This window comes from Pristiophorus japonicus, chromosome 23, assembly GCF_044704955.1.
Source record: "Pristiophorus japonicus isolate sPriJap1 chromosome 23, sPriJap1.hap1, whole genome shotgun sequence".
Classification (NCBI taxonomy): Eukaryota; Metazoa; Chordata; class Chondrichthyes; family Pristiophoridae; genus Pristiophorus; species Pristiophorus japonicus.
The window spans coordinates 53,728,446-53,752,659 of record NC_091999.1 but is presented as its reverse complement, the minus strand read 5'-3'; positions in this window follow the sequence as shown (position 1 = coordinate 53,752,659).

The following is a 24,214-nucleotide window of genomic DNA, read 5'->3' as shown; positions in this document are numbered from 1 at the left end:
AGAAGCTTGTGAATCAGAACCGATAATGTGATCAGCAAACCTCGACGTCCAAATCCTTGCTGCTAACTTTAATAGCGACCGAATGTGTAATAGACACGGGGAACATGAACACGGTGTATGAGGAGATAGCGGTATGTTACAGAATATCACAGGAATAAATGCTTAATCTCCAGCAGAAACAGATCACAATCTGGACATTTCACCACCCAATGGTAGCCGGGCTATGAGAGGGGTTGTTCAGGGATCCAAATCAGCTCAAATTACATCGCAAACTGCGCGGCTACTAATCAGGAATAATGGAGACATTAGTTTAGACCAGGCACAAAATTCTGTGAGAATATTAAAGAAGTGCAGCTGGCACTTCTCTGTGAGAATATTCAAGGCAATACAACTTGTTTTAGTTACTTTGCGAATCCCAGTCATCTCATTACAGTGTGGGGCGGGGCCATTAAACCTCTCTCCAGCACTTTATGCTGTACTGAATAAAGGGACTGAATAATCTGGAATGTTCTTTATTGGAAATGGTTTTCATTAGATACTGTGTCGATCAATTCATTATTTTCTGATCCTATTTTATAATATGGTGAGCATGGAATTTACGGAAAATCATTCTTGAGATGTTATACCATGTAAAATGTTTCTTATTTTAAAAGTTCGACTGAATAATTTAATGTTCAAATAGTTAAATATCATCTTTCTCCCATTCTTGTTCACGCTAATCTGACCCACACAATATTTACCAGTAACCCAACCGACTGCCGTCCGCGAGCCTCGAACACCAGTGTCATTTATAGGAAGCATGTGGGGTTTTGTGCAGTCAATCAAAGGTCTCTTTTCTCACTACTGACCGCATGCCTGGAAGCCAACTTCAATATCTTTACATTGTCAAAAGACCTATTTATATACACATTTACCCAGTAACAGTGCTGGAGATAAGTTTAATTTTTTCGTTGTGTAAATGTGTGTAACTATTCCCATATCCCAGGAAAGGAAATATATCCAATGTCTCAGACACTATGTCAATAGCAGCAGTCAGCTGGAGTATCAGTACCGCACATAATCCTGTAATAGATAGATAGATAGATAGATTGATAGATAGATAGATAAAAAGATAGACAGACAGAGAGAGAGAGAGAGAGAGAGAGAGAGAGAGAGAGAGATAGACAGATAGATAGAGAGAGAGAGAGCTAGAAAGAGGGACACCACAATGATCTGTGCTGGGTCCACTATTGTTCACAACTTATATTAACAATTTAGATTTTGGAGTCAAAAACACAACTTCTAAATTTTCGAATGCACGAAGGGCGGGCGGGTCGGGGGGTCAATACTGTGGAACACTGCAACGAATTACAAGAATACATGAATTGACTAATTTCAACACAGACAAGTATTAGGTATTACATTTTGGTGAGAAAAATAAGGAGGTCACTTATCACTTTTAAAATAAGAATCTAAGTGGGATGGAGGAACAATACACACATCACTAAAAGTAGTGACGCAGGTTAATAATGCCATAAAAAGAAGAAAACCTGCACTCGGGTTTATTTCTAGAGGGATAGAATTGAAAAGTGCAAAAGTTATGCTGAACTTGGTTAGACGACACTTGAAGTACTTTGCATAATTGACCCAATCCCCTGCCCTTTCCCCGAAGCCCTGCATATGTTTCCATTCAGAGTTCCGGATAGTGCAGGGAAGTGGAGTTGAGGTAGAAGATCAGCCATGATCACGTTGAATGACGGAACAGGCTCGAGAAACCGTATGGCCTAATCTTGCTCCCAATTCTTATGTTCTTATGTTCTGATTTTCTAGTGAATATGGACATTAGATACTCAATAGCTCCTCATAGGACAGCCCCCAACCCCTGCACCCTATCCGCCCCCCACCCCGCCGCCGTCCCAGGAATCAGATCAGTCTGATGAACCTTGATGCACTCCCCCCAAGGCAAATGTATCCATCCTTAGGTAAGGAAAACAAAACTGTACACAATAAACCAGGTGTAGTCTTAGCAGGGCCCGATATAAGTGCATGAAGGCTTCTTTGCTCTAATACTCCAATCCCTTTGCAATAAAATGTTGCTTACCATTTGCTTTCATAATTGCTCACTTTGGCTCTATGTTAGCTTTCTGTGATTCGTGTACAAGGCCATCCAGGTCTTTCTGAAGAACAACATTACCCAGTTTCTCAGCATTCAAAAAATTATCTGCGTTTCTATTTGTCCTACCAAAGTGCGTAACTTCACACTTCTCCACATTATACTCAATCTGCCACGTTCTTGCCCACTCACTTATCCTGTCAATATCCTTTTGCAGCCTCCTTACTTCTTCCTCACTGTTTACTGTCCCACCTAATTTTGTATTGTAGAGGACACTAATTTAAGTCATCTTTCTGTACACGTGTAGACGCTCTAACAATCTGTTTTTAGGTTTTTGATAGCTTATTTAATTTTATATTTTCTGCCATGTTATCAGTTGCATGTGCATCTTTTGCAGCATTGAAAAATCTTCCCAATTGTCGGTCTTACTATTCTTTTTGTCAGCATTCTAAGCCTGTTCATTTAATCTAATACTATCTTTAACTTCCCTTGTTAGCCACGGTCGCACCATTTTTCCTGTGAGGTTTTTATTCATTATGGAAGTTTATCTAATCTGACGGCTATGTATGATGAGCTGAAAGTGAAGTTGCAACAATAATGTTGCTAATTCCGCCCTTGATACTACCTGATCATCTGCACCTCTTGTGGTTTCTTCTAAAATAAATCCTCTGGGTTAACGTTCAAGCAAGTTATTGTGGTTGAAATTATGAATCATGTTTAAAGTAAGCTCTGGGGCATGCAGTAGATGTCATTTATCAGCAGGTGGCGACAGTGATCATATCGATACATGAGTCATGTGGAGACGGATGTTGCTGAGCATTTCAGTCACCGTCTACATTGTCAAAACAAGTAAAACAATATAATTAATGCTATTCAGTCAGTCAAATTTGAAGGGAGCATGTATCCTTAGAAATATTCTGAAGGGCAAATAAAGATTGCATTTATTTCAATCCACATTTTAGGAAGATTGTCGGGCTCTTGCCGAGGATGCAGAGGAGATTGGTATACAGTTATGTGGAGACGAGAGAGGATGGGATTATTCTTATTACAGCAGGGAATGCTTAGGGGAGAATTAACAGATGTTTTCAAAATTGTGAAGGGGTTTCATAGAGTTGATAGTAAGGTAGGGTTTCCATTGGCAGGTCTATCGGTAACCAGAGGATAAAGATAAAATAAATCTAGACGGGAGATAAGGAGATATTTTAAGAAGCGAGTTGTAATAACCTGGAATGTAATGCCAGAAAGGGTGATGGCAGCAGATTCAATTATAAATTTCAAATAGGGAAATCAATATATATTTGAAAAAGAAAGATGATCTGGTGTAATAAAAAGAGAGACAGTGTCGAGGATAATATAAACAGGGATAGTGTCTGGAAGAATATAAAGAGAGACAGGGTCTAGTGTAATATAAACAAAGACAGGGTCCAGTGTTATATAAACATGGATAATGTCTGGAAGAATATAAACAGAGAAAGTGTCTCGTGTAATATAAACAGCGACGGGGTCTAGTGCAATATTAGATAGAAGTACCCATAGATGGATAGAAGTACGAATCGACGGACGGACGGACAGACGGACGGACCGACCGACCGAACGACAGACAGACAGACAGATAGACAGTCAGACAGACATGAAGATTTGCATGGCTAGAATGTTGCTATCAATTTACTCTAGACATTATATATGTTTAGATTACTCTCGACCGTGTTTAATTATAACTGCACTAGATCATCTCTCTATTCAGATTGCACAAGGTCCTGTCTCAGTTAGTATGCACTAGTCTCGGGATCTATTTTAATACTGTAAATCCTGTCTCAGTTACACTGCACTGGACCCTGTCTCTTTTTGTATTATGCTAGGCTCTGTATCAGTTATCACAGTACTAGGCCCTCCGTTATAATACATTAGAACCATTCTCAGTTACTATTGAACTGGACGCTGTCTCTGTTTATATTACCGTACACCCTATTTATATCAATATTTCACTAGTCCCTGTCTCCCTTTATATTACACTAGACACTGTATCAGTTTATATTGCACTAGAAAATGTCAATGTTTCTAATACAATAGATCATGTATTAGTTATGATTAGTGCACGATATCCTTTGTTATATTACGTTGGACCCTGTCACTGTTTATATTATACTATCCCATGCCTCTTTATAATAGATGGGTCCTGTCTCGGTTTATATTACACTAGACACTGTCTCTATTTATATTACACTAGACCCGGTCTCTATTTATATTACACTAGACCCTGTCTCTGCTTATATTATACTAGACCCTGGATTTTTTATATTACACTAGACACTGTCTCTGTTTATATTGCACCAGACACTGTCTCTGTTTATGTTACACTAGACCCTGTATTTTTTATATTACACTAGACACTGCCTCTGTTCATATTACACTAGACACTGTCTCTGTTTATATTACACTAGACACTGTATTTTTTATATTACACTAGACATTGTCTCTGTTTGTATTACACTAGACCCTGTCTCTGTTTATATTACACTAGACACTGTTTATATTACACTAGACCCTATCACTGTTTGTATTACACTAGACCCTGTCTCTGTTTATATTACACTAGACACTGTTTATATTACACTAGACCCTGTCTCTGTTTATATTACATTAGACACTGTCTCTGTTTATATTACACTAGACACTGTCTCTGTTTCTATTACACTAGATCCTGTATTTTTTATATTACACTAGACACTGTCTCTGTTTATATTACACTAGACCTTGTCTCTGTTTATATTACACTAGACACTGTTTATATTATACTAGACCCTGTCCCTGTTTATATTATACTGGACGCTGTGCCTGTTTATTTTACACTAGACCCTGTCACTGTATATATTACACTATATCCTCTCTCTGTCTATGTTACAATTGGATCTATCTCGGTTGTTACTGCACTGGACGCTGGAGTATAGATGTGTCTATATAGGTCAAATCGAGCAATGCGTGTGGCTGAGGGTCAGAGGTTGCACTGATGTAGCTATGGCGAGCAAGTCACGTTGATGACGCTGCATTTTTGTAAACAATGACGTCACCCATTGTTTCGTGTTGCTGACGTGATGATGTCAAACACGTAAAAACGAAATGCAATATACAGGAAGTTGCACTGATAATAAAATTTTTCTGCGATAGGGATGTCACACTGTGCCATCAAACATTCCCAGGGCAGAGACAGCGCGGGTCTCTGCAGAGAAAATCTCCCTCTACACCGTCACATCAAACACTCCCAGGGCAGGTACAGCACGGTTTAGATAGAGAGTAAAGCCCCCTCTACACCGTCCCATCAAACTCTTCCAGGGCAGTTACATCACTGGTCAATGCAGAGCAAAGCTCCCTCGAAGCCGTCCCATCAAACGCTCCCAGGGCAGATACAGCACGGGGTTAGATGCAGAGTAAATTTCCCTCTACAGAGTCCCATCAAACACCCAGAATCTTTGAGTTCACACGACATATTTTATTATAAAGCTGCCTCTCCGCACCCCCACCAATTTGGTTTGAGGCCTGGAAATAGATCTTAGGGAACAATTTTGTTAGGCATTGACTTCTTATTGTGAGATAAAGATAATGAGGCATTCTTTAAAGGCAAGGCAGAAGGTGGGGATAGTAGAGAGAGGCAGAGGGGGAGGGGATACAGGGAATTGCCACTAATACATCTGAGCTGTCACTATATACGGTGAGTAGAATCTTTCCCCATTCTGACCGTGGATATCATCGTTGATTTGTTCACCAATAACTGAAATAAATATCCGAAACATCAATTGTTGCTGGAATCCGTTGAGACATTAGCATTTCTCTCTCCATTTATTTCTATTCTGTATTGATGAGGAAACATTTATTCTGTTTCTGCCGTTCAATATTCTAATCTGGGACTTCTATTTCTGTGTTTATTTACATAAACACCTCATTGGTTTCCATGAAGTGTTTATGGGAGCAAAAGCAAATCCACAAAGTCGTTACTGATTAGTTTTAACTCACAGCATGGGTTTATTTTATGAATATTGTTAGCTGCTACAAAGAAATGGAAATATCTCCAGCAGTGACGTCGGTTTTTGGTTTGTTCTACTAGAAGAGATGTGATTTATATCAAAGGGAAAATATTAAAATTAAAAATTAATTTATGAAAATTCTGCTACAAAGTCAGTGGAACTTCTCTGAACAGATCAGTGATACACTGGATGTCCATTTAGCGTAAGATTCCAGCCAGTTAAACTAAACAAGTTAGAACAGCGACCAGAGTAGTGACCCATTGCAACGTGTATTTTAAATGTTGATATTTAGAAATAACTTTCACGACTTTCACGTCCTCGGAATGTCCAAAAGCACTTTACAATGAAGTACGTTTGAAGTGTAGTCACTTTTGTAATGCAGGAAACGTGGAGTCAAATTGCGCACAAACGTAACATGATAATAACCACAGAATCTGTTCTTTAGTGATGCTGGTTAATGGATAAATATGTGTAATGGACACCGAGGTGAACTCCACTGCTGTTTAAAATAGTGTCATTCAATCTCTTACATCCAACTGTGAGGGGAGACTCAACAGATATAACGTCTCTTCCGAAAGACTGCACTACCGAGAATATAGTCCCCCCACCCTTCACCTTCGGTACTCGCACCGGGAGTGCCAGCCGATATTATGTGCTCAGTCTCTGGAGAAGGGTTTGAACCCACAGCCTTCTCAGTCAGAGGCTAGATTGATCCCATTGTACCGGGGCTTTAGCACATCACAGCTTTATTTTTTAGATGTTGTCATTTAGTTCAGAGTGCCCAAAGTTCAGTGCCTGAGACGAGTCTTGCACAGTCAGTTGAATTCCCGGGGATAATGCTCTTATTTTGCCTGGGATGATATTCTGGCACTGATGTAAAATGGGATTTCCATATCAAATCTTCGCGACTCCCCATCTGGATGTTCATGAGGTGCATCAGTAAAGCAGCTGGAAACTGGGACGGTGCTCCTGAGATCCGAGAATTTTAAGGCTGTTTTAATAGTGGCGAACAAAATTATGAGGAGTTTTAAACGAGTAATTAGTGAGAAAACTTTTCCACTGGTAGGACGTACAGTAACCACAAGCCAGAGATTTAAAATGTATTACTGCACTTGACCCTGTCTCTGCTGAGATTACACAAGCCCCTGTCCCTGCTTACATTATACTAGACACTGTCTCTGTTTATATTACACGAGACCCAGTCTCTCTTTATATTACACTAGACATTGTCTCTGTTTATAGTACACCAGGCCCTGTTTCTTTTTTTATTACACTAGAACCTGTCTCTGTTTATATTACCCTAGACCCTGTCTCTGTTTATATTACACTTGACCCTGTTTCTGTTTATATTACACTAGACCCTGTCTCAGTTTATAATACACTAGATCCTGTCTCTGATTAGAGTACCCTGGACCCTGTCCCTGCTTATATTACACTAGATCCTGTCTCAGTTTATATTACACGACCCTGTCTCTGTTTATATCACACTTGACGCTGTCTATGTTTATATTACACTAGACCTTATCTCTCTTTATATTACATTAGACATTGTCTCTGTTTATAGTACACCAGGCCCTGTTTCTTTTTTTTTATTACACTAGACCCTGTCTCTGTTTATATTACACTAGACCCTGTCGCTCTTTATATTACTCTAGACCCTGTCTCAGTTTATATTACACTAGATCCTGTCTCTGATTATAGTACCCTGGACCCTGTCTCTGCTTATATTACACTAGATCCTGTCTCAGTTTATATTACACTACTCTGTCTCTGTTTATATTAACCTAGACCCTTTCGTTGTTTATGTTACACTCGCCCATATCTCTGTTTATAATACACTAGAACCTGTCTCTTTTTATGTTACACTAGAGCCTGTCTCTGTTTATCTTGCACTTGACCCAGTCTCTATTTAAATCACTCTAGACACTGGCCAGTTATTAATGTATTGCAACATATCTCTGCTTATATTAGGCCGTAGATCTCAGATGGAATATTATGGACAATTTTGGGCACCACATTTCCATAACGATGTACAGACACTAGAAAGGGTACCGGAGAGGTTTAACGGGCTGTTACCAGGGATGAGGGACTTCAATTAGAGAGTTCAAAAGTTTGAACTGTTCTCCTTCTAACAGAGAAGTTTAATTGGGGACCTAATAAATGTCTTCAACAAGCTAACTTGTTTTTTTAATGTAGAGGAGATATGAGGGGACATGTCTTCACCGAGAGGGTAGTGGGGGTCTGAAACGCACAGCATGAAATATTGATAGAGGCAGGAATCCTCACCATATTTCAACGATACTTGGATGTTCAATTAACGTGTCGTAACCTACAGGCTACAGAACACGAGCTGGAAAGTGGGATTAGGCAGGATAGCTCTTGGTCGGCTGGCGCTATATAATGAACATAGGAACATAAGAATTAGGAACAGGAGTAGGCCATCTAGCCCCTCGAGCCTGCACCGCCATTCAACAAGATCATGGCTGATCTGGCCGTGGACTCAGCTCCACTTACCCGCCCGCTCCCCATAACCCTTAATTCCCTTATTGGTTAAAAATCTATCTATCTGTGATTTGAATACATTCAATGAGCTAGCCTCAACTGCTTCCTTGGACAGAGAATTCCACAGATTCACAACCCTCTGGGAGAAGGGATTCCTTCTCAACTCGGTTTTAAATTGGCTCCCCCGTATTTTGAGGCTGCGCCCCCTACTTCTAGTCTCCCCGACCAGTGGAAACAACCTCTCTGCCTCGATCTTGTCTATCCCTTTCATTATTTTAAATGTTTCTATACGATCACCCCACATCCTTCTGAACTCCAACGAGTAAAGGCCCAGTCTACTCAATCTATCATCAGAATGTAACCCCCTCATCTCTGGAATTAGCCAAGTGAATCGACTCTGTATCCCCTCCAAAGCTAGTATATCCTTCCTTAAGTAAGGTGAACAAAACTGCACGCAGCACTCCAGATGCAGCCTCACTAATACTCTATACAGTTGCATCTTTTGTACTCTCTGTTTTTGTACTCCATTCCTCTCGCAATGAAGGCCAACATTCCATTTGTCTTCCTGATTACCTGCTGCACCTGCAAACTAAATTTTTGGGATTCTTGCACAAGGACCCCCAGGTCCCTCTGCACCGCAGCATGTTGTACTTTCTCCCCATTCAAATAATATTCCCTTTTACTGTTGTTTTTCCCAAGGTGGATGACCTCACACTTTCAGACATTGTATTCCATCTGCCAAACCTCAGCCCATTCGCTGAACCTATCTAAATCTCTTTGCAGCCTCTCTGTGTCCTCTACACAACCCGCTTTCCCACTAATCTTTGTGTCATCTGCAAATTTTGTTACACTACACTCTGTCCCCTCTTTCATGTCATCTATGTATATTGCAAACAGTTGTAGTCCCAGCACCGATCCCTGTGTCACACCACTAACCACCGATTTCCAACCCGAAAAGGATCCATTTATTCCGACACTGCTTTCTGTTAGCCAGCCAATTCTCGATCCATGCTAATACATTTCCTCTGACTCCGTGTACCTTTATCTTCTGCAGTAACCTTTTGCGTGGCACCTTATTGACTGCCTTTTGGGAATCTAAATACACCCCATCCATCGGTACATCTCTATCCACCATGCTCGTTATATCCTCAAAGAATTCCAGTAAATTAGTTAAACATGATTTCCCCTTCATGAATCCATGTTGTGTCTGCTTGATTGCACTATTTCTATTTAGATGTCCCGCTATTTCTTCCTTAATGATAGTTTCAAGCATTTTCCCCACTACAGATGTTAAACTAACCGGCCTATATTTACCTGCCTTTAGTCTGCCCCCTTTTATTTTAAACAGAAGCGTTACATTAGCTGCTTTCCATTCCGATGGTACCTCCCCAGAGTCCAGAGAATTTTGGTAGATTATAACGAATGCATCTGCTATAACTTCCGCCATCTCTTTTAATACTCTGGGATGCATTTCTTCAGGGTCAGGGGACTTGTCTACCTTCAGTCCCATTAGCCTGTCCAGCACTACCCTCTTGTGATAGCGATTGTCTCAAGGTCCTTCGTTCCCACATAGCTGTGACCAGCAATTTTTGGCATGGTTTTTGTGTCTTCCACTGTGAAGCCCGAAGCAAAATAATTGTTTAAGTTCACAGCCATTTCAACATTTCCCGTTATTAAATCTCCCTTCTCATCTTCTAAGGGACCAACATTTACTTTAGTCACTCTTTTCCGTTTTATATATCTGTAAAAGCTTTTACTATCTATTTTTATGTTTTGCGCAAGTTTACTTTCGTAATCTATCTTTCCTTTCTTTATTGCTTTCTTAGTCATTCTTTGCTGTCGTTTAAAATTTTCCCAATATTCTAGTTTCCCACTAACGTTGGCCACATTATACGCATTGGTTTTTAATTTGATACTCTCCTTTACTTCCTTGGTTATCCACGGCTGGTTATCCCTTATCTTACCACCCTTCTTTTTCACTGGAATACATTTTTGTTGAGCACTTTGAAAGAGCTCCTAAGAAGTCCTCCACTGTTCCTGAATTATGCCACCCTTTAGTCTGTGTTCCCAGTCTACTTTAGCCAACTCTGCCCTCATCCCACTGTAGGCCCCTTTGTTTAAGCATAGTATGCTCGTTTGAGACACTAATTCCTCACCCTCAAATTAGTTACAAATTCAACCATACTGTGATCACTCATTCGGAGAGGATCTTTTACTAGGGGATCGTTTATTATTCCTGTCTCATTACACAGGACCAGATCGAAGATAGCTTGCTCCCTTGTAGGTTCTGTAACATAATGTTCGAAGAAACAATCCCGTATGCATTCTATGAATTCCTCCTCCAGGCTACCCCGTGCGATTTGATTTGACCAAATGATATGTCGGTTAAAATGCCCCATGATTAGTGCCGTTCCTTTTTCACATGCCTCCATTATTGCCTTGATTATTGCCCGCCCCACCGTGAAGTTATTACTTGGGGGCCTATAACCTACGCCCACCTGTGACTTTTTCCCCTTACTATCTCTAATCTCCAACCACAATGATTCAACATTTTATTCATTAGAGCCAATCTTGTCTCTCACAACTGCCCTGATATCATCCTTTATTAACAGAGCTACCCCACCTCCTTTCCCTTCTTGTCTATCTTTCCGAATTGTCAGCTGAGCTGAAATGGCCTCCTTCTGTGCTGTCAATTTCTAAGATTCTATGATAGAGTGTATCGGCTCTCACTAAGCAGAGGTCCTAGATTTAAAAGCATTGGCAAAAGATCTAGAGCGGAGAAGAGCAGAATTTGTTTTCACTCAGAGTCAGCAGAGGCACGATGGAACGAATGGCTTCCTTTATGCCGTAATTGTCTGTGACACCATGAAATCACAGCAGATTGTTTCTCAATTATTACTCCACGACACCATGTCTCTGTTCATATTGCACGAGACCTTGTCACTATTTATATTACATTAGACCCTCTCTCTGTTTCTATTACGCTAGACCCTATCTCTGTTTATATTACACTAGAGCCTGTCTATATATATTGTATGAGATCCTGTCTCTGTTTATATTACCCTCGACCCTGTCTCTGTTTATATCACACTCGACACTGTCGCTGTTTATATTGCACCAGACGCTGTCTCTGTTTATATTGCACTATACCCTGTCTCTGTTTATATTACACTGGACCCTCTCTCTGCTTATGCTACACCATACCCTCTCTGTATATAATATACTAGACCCTATCTCTGTTTATATACAGTGTCTCTGTATACATTATATTAGACCCTATCTCTGTTTATATTACACCAGACCCTGTCTCTGTTTATATTAGACTAGACCATGTCTCTGTTTATATTATCCTAAACCATGTCTCTTTATATATTACACTAGACCCTGTCTCTGTTTATATTAGACTAGACCCTGTATCTGTTATATCAGACGAGACCATGTCGCTTTATATATTACACGAGACCCTGTTTGCCTAACCTCTGTCGTTGGGAAAATGCTGGAGTCTATTAATAAGGAAGCAGTAATTCAATCAAGCAGAGTCAGCATGGTTTTATGAAAGAGAAAACATGTTTGACAAATTTGATGGATTTCTTTAATGATGTAACGAGCAGGGTGGATAAAGTAGAACAAGTGAATGTAGTGTATTTGTATTTCCAGAAGGCAATCGATTAGCTGCTACATAAAAGGTTACTGCACAAGAAAAAATTTCACAGGGTTGGGTGTAATATATTAGAATGGATAGAGTATTGGTTAAATAACAGAAAACAGAGAACCGGGATAAATAGGTCATTTTCCGGTTGGCAAACTGAATCGTGTGGTGCCGCAGGGATCGTGCTGCGGCTCAACTATTTACATTCTATATCAATGACATTGATGAAGGGACTGAGTGCAATATAGCCAAATTTGCAGATGATAAAAAGATGGGTGGAGAACACAAAACATCTGCAAAGCGATATAGCCAGGCTAACTGAGTGGTGAAAAATTTGGCAGATGGAATATAATGTGGGAAAATGTGATGTTTCCACTTTGGCAGAAAAAATAGAAAAGCAAATTTTAATATAAATGGTGAAAAATTGAAAAGTGCTGCAGTACAGAGGGACCTGGGTGTCCTTGTGCATGAAACACAAAAAGTTAGCATGCAGTTACAGCAAAAATTCAGGAAGGAAAATGGTATGTTGACCGTATTGCAAGGGTATAGAATATAAAAGCAGAGAAGTCCTGCTACAACTCTACAGGGTATTCGTGAGTGTACATCTAGCGTACTGCATACAGTTTCGGTCTCCTTATTTAAGGAAGGATGTATTTGCATTGGACGTTGTTCAGAGAACGTTCACTCGGTTGATTCCGGAGAGGAGGGGGTTAATTATGAAGATAGGTTGAGTAGGTTGGGACTATACACAATTGAGTTCAGAAGAATCAGAGGTAACCTTATTGAAACTTTAAGGTACGGTGGGGACTCGACAAGGTGGAAGCAGAGAGAATATTTACACTCATAGGGGAAAATAAAACGAGGGGACATAGTCTCAAAATAACGGGCCGCCCAGTTAACCTGAGATGAGGAGGAATTTCTTCTCTGAGAGGCCTGTAAATCTATGGAATTCTCTGCCATGGAGAGCTGTGGAGGCTAGGTCATTGAATATATTGAAGACGGAGATAGATCGATCTTTGAACGATAAGGGAATACATGGTAATGGGGAGCTGGCAGGGAAGTGGGGCTGAATCAGTGATCAGATCAGCCATGTTCTTATTAAATGGCACAGCAGGTTCGAGGGGACAGGCGGCCTACTCCTGTTCCAGGATATTATGTTCTTATGTTCTTATTTTTGTTACACTATATCGTGTTTGTGTTTATATTACACTAAGCCCTGTCTCTGTTTGTATTACACTGAGCCCTATTTCTGTTTAGATTATACGAGGCCTTGTCCCTGATTTTACTAAGCTTGGCCATCTTTTTTTTATAATAAACACGACCCTCTCTCTGTTTATATTACACTAGACACTGTCTGTGTTCATATTGCACTGTGCCCTGTCTCTGTTGACATTACACTAGCCGCTGTCACTGTTTATACGACACGAGGACATGTCTCTGTTTATATTATGCTAGACCCTATCGCTGTTTATATTGCACGAGACCCTGTCTTTGTTTATGTTAAATTGGCCCTGTCTCTTTTTATATTTCACTGGATCCTGTCTCTGTTTATATTACACTAGGCCTTATCTCTGTTTATATTATACTGGATCCTGTCTCTGTTTATATTACATTATACCCTGTTTCTATTTGTATTACATTAGACCATGTCTCTCTTTATATTACACTAGACCCTGTCTCTGTTTATATTATACTAGACCGCGTCTCTGTTTATATTGCACTAGACACTGTCTCTGTTTATATTCCACTCGACCCTGTCTCTGTTTATATTACACTAGGCTCTGTTGCTGTGTCTCTGTTTACATTACACTAGACCCTGTCTCAGTTTATAATACAATAGACCCTGTCTCAGTTTGTATTACAGTAGACCCTGATCAGTTTATTTTACACTAGTCCCTGTCCCCGTTTATGTTATGTTACGCCTGTCTCTCTTTATGTTACACTAGACCTTGTCTATGTTCATATTACAGTAGACCCTGTCTTTGTTTATATTACACTAGACCCTGTCTCTGTTTAAATTACACTAGACCCAGGCCCTGTGTACATTACACTCGACCCTATCTCTGTTTATATTAAACAAAGCCCTTACCCTGTTTATATTACACGAGACCCTGCCGATGTTTACATTACACTAGGCTCTGTCCCTGCTTATATTATACTATATCTTGTATCTCTTTATATGGCACTAGACCCTGTCTATGTTAAATTACACTAGACCCTGTGCGGATTCAATACTTTTTTGGTTTGAAGTATATGTTTAGTTTTGTTAACAGCTATCAAGCGCTGTCTGCAATTTCTGCTTGATCTGGTATTGTTTCGTTAATATTTGTTTTGAGAAGATGTGATGAATTTTGTAACAATCTCCAAGAGATGGACTGGGATTGAGGGACAGGACTGAAGTTGAGGAATAGTGCACTGCACTTTGTACTACTTCGTGGCACTCTGTGTGTTAAAGGTTGCTAATTCGCACGTGTGTTGTCCTGTGCCAATTCCTTCGAGTTCTTTAATGTTAATGATTGTTTTTCCTGCAGTATTTGCTCGTTAGCTTTCACGTGACCCACTGATTATGTCAGGCAGAGCCTGGAAACTTGACCTCACAGCACCGCCGGATGGGCGGCCGCATGGTCCTAATATCCACCTAAAAGAATCCTCTCGTCTCGTTAAGATGAACAACTTAAAAGAGCACACACAAACTTTTTGCTAAATGTGTATGTGTATGTGTAGGTGTATATGTAGAAAACACATCATTCATTATGTGTGCATTCCACAAAGATAAATGATTTGCTTCGACCATTATTTTTCAGCATTTTATTGTATTCAAAATGCAATTGCATGTCGTTTAATAACTTTAATATTTATTGATAACCCATTGTCCTGTATGCTCTTGTTTAGAAAGTGATGTCGCACTGACCATTCCGTTACCAAGGTGACCATGTCTGTCGCTGTATTCAGTGGAAAAGGGGATTAAATCCCACCGAGGATAATGAGCAGCCCCCCGCTGGTCTCTGTGCTTTATTGTCTAGTGATCACCTCACCGTCACACAGAAGCTCCTGAGATTTACCTCCACTGTGGATGATTAGTGTAAGTGTTGGCAAAAATGAAAATGCACCTGTAGCTTGCATGAGGTTAATAAATCTGTAATTATTTGATGTGCTGTTTCTCTCGTTACACCAGACCCCATCGCAGTTTTTACTGCACTAAACACAATCTCAGTTTATATGGTTGATGTGTCTTGATAATATCCTTGCCGGCAAAGTTGAAGCCCATAAAATAAAAAGAACAGTGTCAGCATGGATATGAAATTGGCTGAGTGACAGGAATCAGAGAGGAGTGTTCTTATTTAGACTGTAGGAAGGTACACAGTGGTGTTCCGCAGTGGGAGGTAATAGGAACTCTGCTTATCTTGATTTATATTCATGACATAGATTTTGGTGTGCGGGGCACAATTTCAAATGTTCATATCATTCAAAGCTGGGAGGCATAGTGAACAGTGAGGAGGATAGTGCTGACTGCAAGAGGACATAGATATTCTCGTGGAATGTGTGGACACGTGGCAAATGAAACGGAGAACATTTTGAAGTGATTCTTTTTGTAGGAAGAACGCGGAGAGGGAAAATAAATCAAAGGGTACATTTCTAAAAGGTGTGATGAACAGAGAAACCTGGAGGTATGTTTGCACAAATTATCGAAGATGGCAGGATAGGTTGAGAAAGTGTTTTATAAAGCATGCGGAATCCTGGGCTTCATAAATAGAGGCCTAGAATACAAAAGGAAATTATGATGAACGCGTATAAAACACTGGTTAGGCCTCAACTGGAGTATTGTGTCCAATTCTGGGCACCGCACTTTAGGAAGGATGTGAAGGTCTTAGAGAGGGGGCAGAAAAGATTTACCTGTTGTTCCAGGGATAAGACGCTTAAATTTTGTGGATAGACTGGAGAAGCTGGGATTGTTCTCCGTGGAGCAGAGAAGGTTGAGATCAGATTTGAGAGAGGTGTTCAGAATCATAAGACAGAAAAGCTGGAGAGAAACTGTTCCCATTGCCGTAAGGGTCGAGAACAGAGGATAGCGATTTAAGGTGATTGCAGAAGAACCAAAGGCGACATGAGGAAATCGTTTTTATACAGCTAGTGGTTGGGATCTGGAATGCACTGCCTGAAAGGGTGGTGGAGGCAGAGTCACTCATGGCATGACAAAGGGAATTCGATAATTACCTCAATGAAGAAAATTCGCAGGGCTAGGGGAAAGGGCGGGGGAGTGGACTAGCTGACATACTCATGCAGAGAGCGGCATGGGTTATATGGGGCAAATGGCCCTCTTCTGTGCTGTAACCATTCTATGATTCTATAATAGAGCAGAACCTGTCTCAGTTATTACTACACTAGTCCCTGTTCCTGTTTATATTACCCCATCCACCACGTTAAATATTCACTACCTCCACCACCGGCGCACTATGGCTGCAGTGAGTACTATCTACAAGATGCATTGCAGCAACTCGCTAAGATGTCTTCGACAGCACTTTCCAAACGTTCGACCTCTTCCACCGAGAAGGACAAGAGCTACGGGCTCATGAGAGCACCATCACCTCCACATAACCCTTCAAATCACACACCATCTTAACTTGGAAAGTTATTACCGATCCTTCATAATCGCTGGGTCAGATTTGTGGAACACCCACACTAACCTTCACCACACGGGCTGCAGCGCTTCAAGGTGGCAGCTCACCAAATGCTTTTCAAGGCTAATTAGGGATAGACATTGCCAGCGACACCCACACCCACATGCCAGGAACCAATACACAATGTCCCAGTATCAGTACTTACTGCACGAGCCACTACCTCAGTTATTGCTGCACTAGAAACACTAATATTGTACTCGGCCCTGTTTCAGATATTACTGGAATATGCCATGCCTTTGTTCCCATTACATAAGACCCTGTCTCTGCTTATAGTAAATTAGACAAAGACACTCTTTATATTACACTAGCCCCATTCTTTCATATTAATAAACTAGATCATGCCTCTGTTTATATTAAACTAGATCCTGACTAAGTTATTACTGCACTAAACTATGTAACTCACAGGGCAGGACCAGCATATGTCAGATACAGAGTAATGCTCCCTCTGCACCATTCCATCAAACAGTCCCAGGGTAGGTACAACACAGGTTAGATACAGAGTAAAGCTGTCTCTACACAGTCCCATCACACACGCCCAGAGCTGGTAAGCACGGGTTAGATACAGTGTAAAGATCCCTCTACATTGTCCCATCAAAAACTGCCAGGTAATTAATTGCACATGTCACATTTTGGATTAAAGCTCCCTCTGTGCACTCTGATCAATTTGGGTCGAGGCATATCATTAGGGCTCAAGGAAAACGTTTGTTGGATTTTGACATCTAGTTGTGGGGGAAAACCAATTATCCATTCTTGAGAGACAAGACGGAAAGTGGAAATAAGAGAGGGAGTGGATACAGGAAATCTCCACTGACACATTTGTGATGTCACTATTAGAATGAGAATCTTTCCCGATTCTGTCCATGAGGATCATCTTTACTTTATTCACCTTTAATTTAGAGAAAGGTACCAAAAAACAATTGTTGCTGGAATCTGTTGAGAGATTTGCATTTCCCTCCATCTTTATTTCTGTGCTGTGTTGGTGGGGAAACATGTATTGTCTTCCTGTCGCTGAATACTCTAATCTGAGACTGTTTTTCTGTGTTTATTTACATAAACGTCTCACTGGTTCCCATGAAATGTTCATGGCAGCAAAATAAGATCAACAGACTCACTTATTGATTCTTTTCAACTAACAACAAGGGCTTATTTTAAGAATATTGACAGTTGGTACACAAAAATATACATATCTCGAACAGTGACTTTGGCTTCAGTTTTCTTCAATTAGAACAGATGTGATTTATATCAAAGGGAATAAATTTTAAAACGAATAAGTCAGTTCTGAAAGTTCTGCTGCCAAACTCAGTGGAACATCTCTGAACAGGCTGCTTTTCCACTGGATCTCCATTTAGTGGAATATTTAATCCATTGAAACTTAATACGTTAAACCAGTGAGCAGAGGGGTGTCGGACAATCACAGTAATATCTGAGCTTTTCACATCTCAAATCTTGTATTTTCCAATGTTGACATTTAGAAACACCTTGCATTTATATAGCACCTTTAATGACCTCAAGTTGTCCCAAAGTGCTTTATAGCCAATGAATTATTTCGGAAGTGTGGTCATCATTGTAATGTACGAAACGTGGCCGCCAATTTGTGCACAGCAAGATCCCATAAAAAGCAATGAAATAATGATCAGATAATCAATTTTTCAGATGTTGGTTGAGGGATAATTTTTTCCGCTGGAAACCCTGGAGAACTTCTCTGCTCTTTACGATAGTGCCATTAGTCCTTTAAATCCACCTGAGTGGGAAGACTGGGACTCAGTTTAATGTCTGCCCCGAAAGACAGCACCTCTGATCGTGCAGCACTCCCACAGTACTGGCACCAGTCGTGTCAGTTTAGATTATGGGTTCAGATCTCTGGAGTGGGGTTTAGTATCTGTGACCTTCTGAGTCAGAGGCGAGAGTGATCCCACTGAGCCGAGGCTTGAACATATCACAGCTTTTAAAATGCTGTCATTCAGATCATCATGTCTGAGGTTCAGGGTCTGAGCCCAGTCTTACACCGCTCCGTTTATCATCAGGTGCGAGTTCTCTTATCTTGCCTGAGATGTCATTACCACACTGGGATTTCCACTGGGTCCATATAAAAGTGTCAGTGATTCCGCAGGCAACATCTGGAAGTGCACCAGGCAGAAGGACACACGGGGGTTGAGATTTACATTGTGTGAGCTGCACAATCAGAGCAGTTGGAAGCTGGGACTGTTCTCCTTAGAGCTGAGCAAGTTCTGGACCAATTAGTAGAGGTGTTCAAAATCATGAAAAGTTTTGATCGGGTTAATTGAGATATACACCATTATTCCCTCTGACCATCCCTCCCATCCCTCCTTCCCTCCATCCCTTCATCTCTCCCTCTCTCTATCCCTCCCGCCATCTATACCTGCCTCCATCAATCGCTCCCTCCCTGGATCCACCTCTCCCTCCCTCCAGCCGCACTCCACCCGTCCAATACACTACACCTCCCTTGCACCACTCCTCCCTCCCTCCATCGCTCCCTCCATCAATTGATCACTCCGTGCACCCATCCCTACCTCCGTCCATTCCTCAACCCCTCCAACTCGCCACCCATTCCTTGCTCCACTCCTAAATCCATCCCTCCCTCTGTCAGCTCAAACGTGTCTTGTTTTCCACTTTGCAGTGTTTCTGCTTCCATTGATGAGGATTCCTCCGCTGGAATTCTGTGCACCCAATTCCTTCACCCAGCTTTCATATATATTAACAAATAAGAGAGCATTTCGCTGGCATATTACACTAGGTTCTCTCTCCGTTAGTACTGTACTAGACCCTGTTTATGTTAATATTGCACCATGCCCTGCCAAATTTATTATTGCACTAGACCAGGTGACTAGTTATATTACACTCGGCCCTGCATCTGTTCATATTACACTGGGCCATGCCTCAGTTATGACTGCACTAAGCCATGTCTCTGTTTATATTACACAATGCTCTCTATGTTATACTGCATGAGAATACGTCTCTCTTTATATTACACTAGGCCCTGCCTCTGTTATCACTGCACTAGACCATGCCTGTGATTAGATTTCACTCAACATTGTCTCAGTTTACATTACACGATGCCCTGTCTCAGCTATTACTGCACTGGACCGTGCCCCTTTTCATATAGTGTTATATTAAATACTGTCTCATTTATTGCTGCCCTCTTGTATGTATCTTTCATATTACACGAATGCTTGCCTCAGTTATAATGCACTGGCATTGTCTATGTTTATAGTACACTGGGCACTCTCCGTTATTACAAGCTATACCATGTCTCTATTTATATTATACTAGGCACTGTCGCAGTTATTACCACACGAGACGACGTCTCCTCTTTATATTGCTCTTGTCTCTTTTATTAATGGATTAGACCATTCTTCTGTTTAAATTACACGATACGCTTTCTCAATTACTACTGAACTATACCATGCCGCTATTCAATTAGATTATGGATGATCGGCATCTTAACTCCATCGACCAGCACTGGTTCCATCATCTGCAATCTCCTAACCGAACCAAAATCTACCAAACAATCTCTGGCAGCAATCGGAAAATAATATATCTGCCTGTCATAGCCTTCCTTTTATGAAGGGATTTGATACGGTTAAAAGTGAGACAGTGTTTACACTGACAGGAGTGTCGGTAACCAGAGGATACATATTTAGGATCATTTGCAATAAAAAGCCAGCAGGGAGATGAGGAGATGTTTTAATGTATCATGTGATTCTGATCTGGAATGCAGAAGCTATACACTATCTTTCGTTTTTATAAAAAGAGATATAGGGTTTAAATGCAAGGAAGTTATTGCTTAGCATCTGTAAAACATTGGTTATACTCCAGCTGGAGTATTGTGTTTAATTCTGAGCGCCACATTTAGGAAAGATTGAACGGCGTTGGAAAGGGTGCTTGGGGAATTTACTAGAATAGTACCTTGGATAAAATACTTCAATTAAGTGAAGACACTCGAGGCATTGAGATTGTTGTCATTAGAGCAGAGAAGGTTAAAAGGAGCTTTTACAAACATGTTCAAGACTGTGAATGGTTCTGACACTTTAAATAAGAAGATAATTTTTCAGTGGCTGACGGGTCTGTAACCAGATGGCACACATTTAAGGAACTTGGCAAAAGAGCCCGAGGCGGAATGAGGAAAAAGGAATACACAACGAGCTATTATGATCTGGAATACACTATCTGATAGGGTGCTGGAAGCAGTTCCAATAATAAATTTCAAAATTCAATTGGATAAATAATTGAACTAGAAAAATATGCAGGGTTATTGGGAAAAAGCAGGGGGAGTGGGACCAATTGGTTAGCTGTTTCAACTCAGTGTAGGCACATGCACCAGAGGGCTGAATGTGCACGTTATGTGCTGTATCATTCTTCCATTCTGTGATTCTATATCTACATGATGTCTCGGTTCATATTACACTAAGACCCGTCTCGGTATATAAAACACTAGTTCATGCCACAGTTATTATTCAAGGCATCTTTTTATATCACGCTAAGACTTTAGAACACAAGAACATAAGAATATAAGAAATAGGAGCAGGAGTAGGCCATTTGGCCCCACGAGCCTACTCTGCCGTTTAATAAGTTCATGGCTGGTCTAATCATGGATTCAGCTCCAATGCCCAGCCCGCTTCCCCTAACCATTTATTCCCTTATCGCTCAAAAAATCTGTCCATCTCTGCCTTACATATATACAATGACCCAGCCTCCACAGCTCTCTGTTGCAGAGAATTCCACAGATTTACAACCCTCTGAGAGCAGAGATTCTTCCTCATCTCAGTTTTAAATGGCAGCCCCTTATTCTGAGATGAAGCCTCCTAGTTTTAGTTTCCCCTGTGAGTGGAAATGTCCTCTCTGCATCCACCTTCTCGGGCCCCCCATTATCTTATATGTTTCGCTAAGATCATCACTCATTCTTCTGAACTCCAACATGTAGAGGCCCAATCTAGTCAACTTTTATTCATACATCAACCCCATCTTCTCCGGAATCAACCCAATGAACCTTCGCTGAAAAGTCTCCAATGCAAGTATAACCTTCCTTAAATCCGGCGAACAAAACTTTATGCAGTACCCCAGATGTGGCCTCACCAATACCCTGTAGAGTTGTAGCAGGAATTCTCTACTTTTGTACTCCATCCCCTTTGCAATAAAGGCCAACATTCCATTTGCCTTCCTGATTACTTGCTGTACCTGCAAAGTAACATTTTGTGTTTCATGCACAACTACACCCAGGTCCCTCTGTACCGCAGCACTTTTCAATTTTTCTCCATTTAAATTATAATTTGCTTTATTATTCTTTTCTGCCAAAGTGGATAATCTGAGATTTTCACCATTATACTTCACCTGCCAAATTTTGTTCACTCACTTAGCCTGTCTATATCCCCTTGCAGATTTTTTTAGTGTCTTCCTTACCATTTGCTTTTGCACCCAAAATTTATTTTTACACTCTCACTTGAATGGCTCCATTCACTCCGTGTTGTGGTCAGTTTACTCATCCTCCCAGCAGTCCCTCTCTTGATTATCGATGCCCTGGACTCTGTCACAGTTATAACTGCACTAGACCCAGTCTCTGTTTATATTACACTGGAACCTGTCTCTGTTTAATTTACACTCGTCCCTGTCTCTATTTATATTACACTAGACATTGTCTCTGTTTATATAACATTGGACCCTGTCCCTGTTTATATGACACTAGAACCTGTCTTTCTTTATATTACACTAAACCCTGTCTCTGGTTATATTACACTAGACCCAGCTACTGTTTATATTACACTAGCCCTTGTCTCTGTTTATGTTACATTAGACCCTGCCTCTATTTATATTACACTCGTCCCTGTCTCAGATTATATTACACTATACTCGGCCCCATTTTATATTATACTGGATCGTCTCAGTTTACATTACACTAGACCATGTCTCTGTTTATATTACACTAGGCACTGTCTTAGTTATTCCTGCCATAGACCATGGCTGAAATATATTATACTAAATGCTGTCTCTCTTGATATTAAACTCGATCTTGTCTAAACTATTCGTGCACTGGATCCTGTCCCTATTTCTTATACCATAGACCCCGCCTCAGTTATTTCTGCACTTGCACATGCGTCTGTTACATAGGCAGACGATATAAAGAGGGATCGACAGATATTAATATGAATAAAGATGTATATATGTGTGGCTGTGAGGATGCAGTACTTTTTTGTTTGGAAGTATATGTTTAGATTTGTTAACAGCTATCAACAGCTGTGTGCAATCTCTAATTGATCAAGTATTATGACGGTAATATTTGTGTTGAGAGGATGGGGTGAATCTTGTAACAATCTTCCAGTGATGGACTTGGATTGAGGGACAGGACGGAAGATGAGCAATCGTGCACTGCACTTTGAACTACTGGCACCATCTGTGTGTTTGAGGTTACTAAATCACACTTGTGTTGTCCTGTGCCTATTTCTCCAAGTTCTTTAACGTTAAGGATTGTCTTTCGTCCAATATTTTCTATTTAGCTGTGACGTGGCCCACGGATTATATAAGACAGAGCCTGGAACCGTGACCTCAGAGCACCGCCGGATGGGCGGCCGCAGTGTCCTAATATCCACCGGAATAAATGTTCTCACCTTGTGAAATGAATAACTGAAAAGAGAACAGAAAAAGTGTTTGGTATATGTGTATGTGTGTTTGCGTGTATGTGCGTTTGTGGGTTTATGTATGTGTGTGTGTGTGTGTGTGTGTGTTTGTGTGTGTGTGTGTGTGTGTGTGAGTGTATGTGTGTGTGTACAAAATACTTGCACACGTTAATAATGCGTGGAAGTGCATTCCACAAAGATAAATGATTAGCTTCACCATTATTTTTCAGCATAATACTTTATTCAAAATGCAATTACAGGTCGTTTAATAGATTAAAAATGTATTGATAACCCATTCTCTTGCGTGCTCTTGTTTAGAAAATGAAGTCAGTCTGACCATTCTGTTACCAGGTGAACATTTCTGTCCGCAGTATCCAGTATGAAACGGGATTAAATCACACCGAGGATAATGAGCAACCAGACGCCAGTCTCCGCGTTTTATCGTCTAGTGATCACCTCAGCATCACCCAGAAAACACTGATATAGACCTTGAGGGAGTGCAGCCAAAGTTCACCTGACTGATTCGCGGGATGGCAGGACTGACATATGAAGAATGATTGGATTGACTAGACTAATATCCACTTGATTTAGAAGAATGAGGGGATCTCATAGAAGCATATAAAATTCCGACGGGATTGGACAGG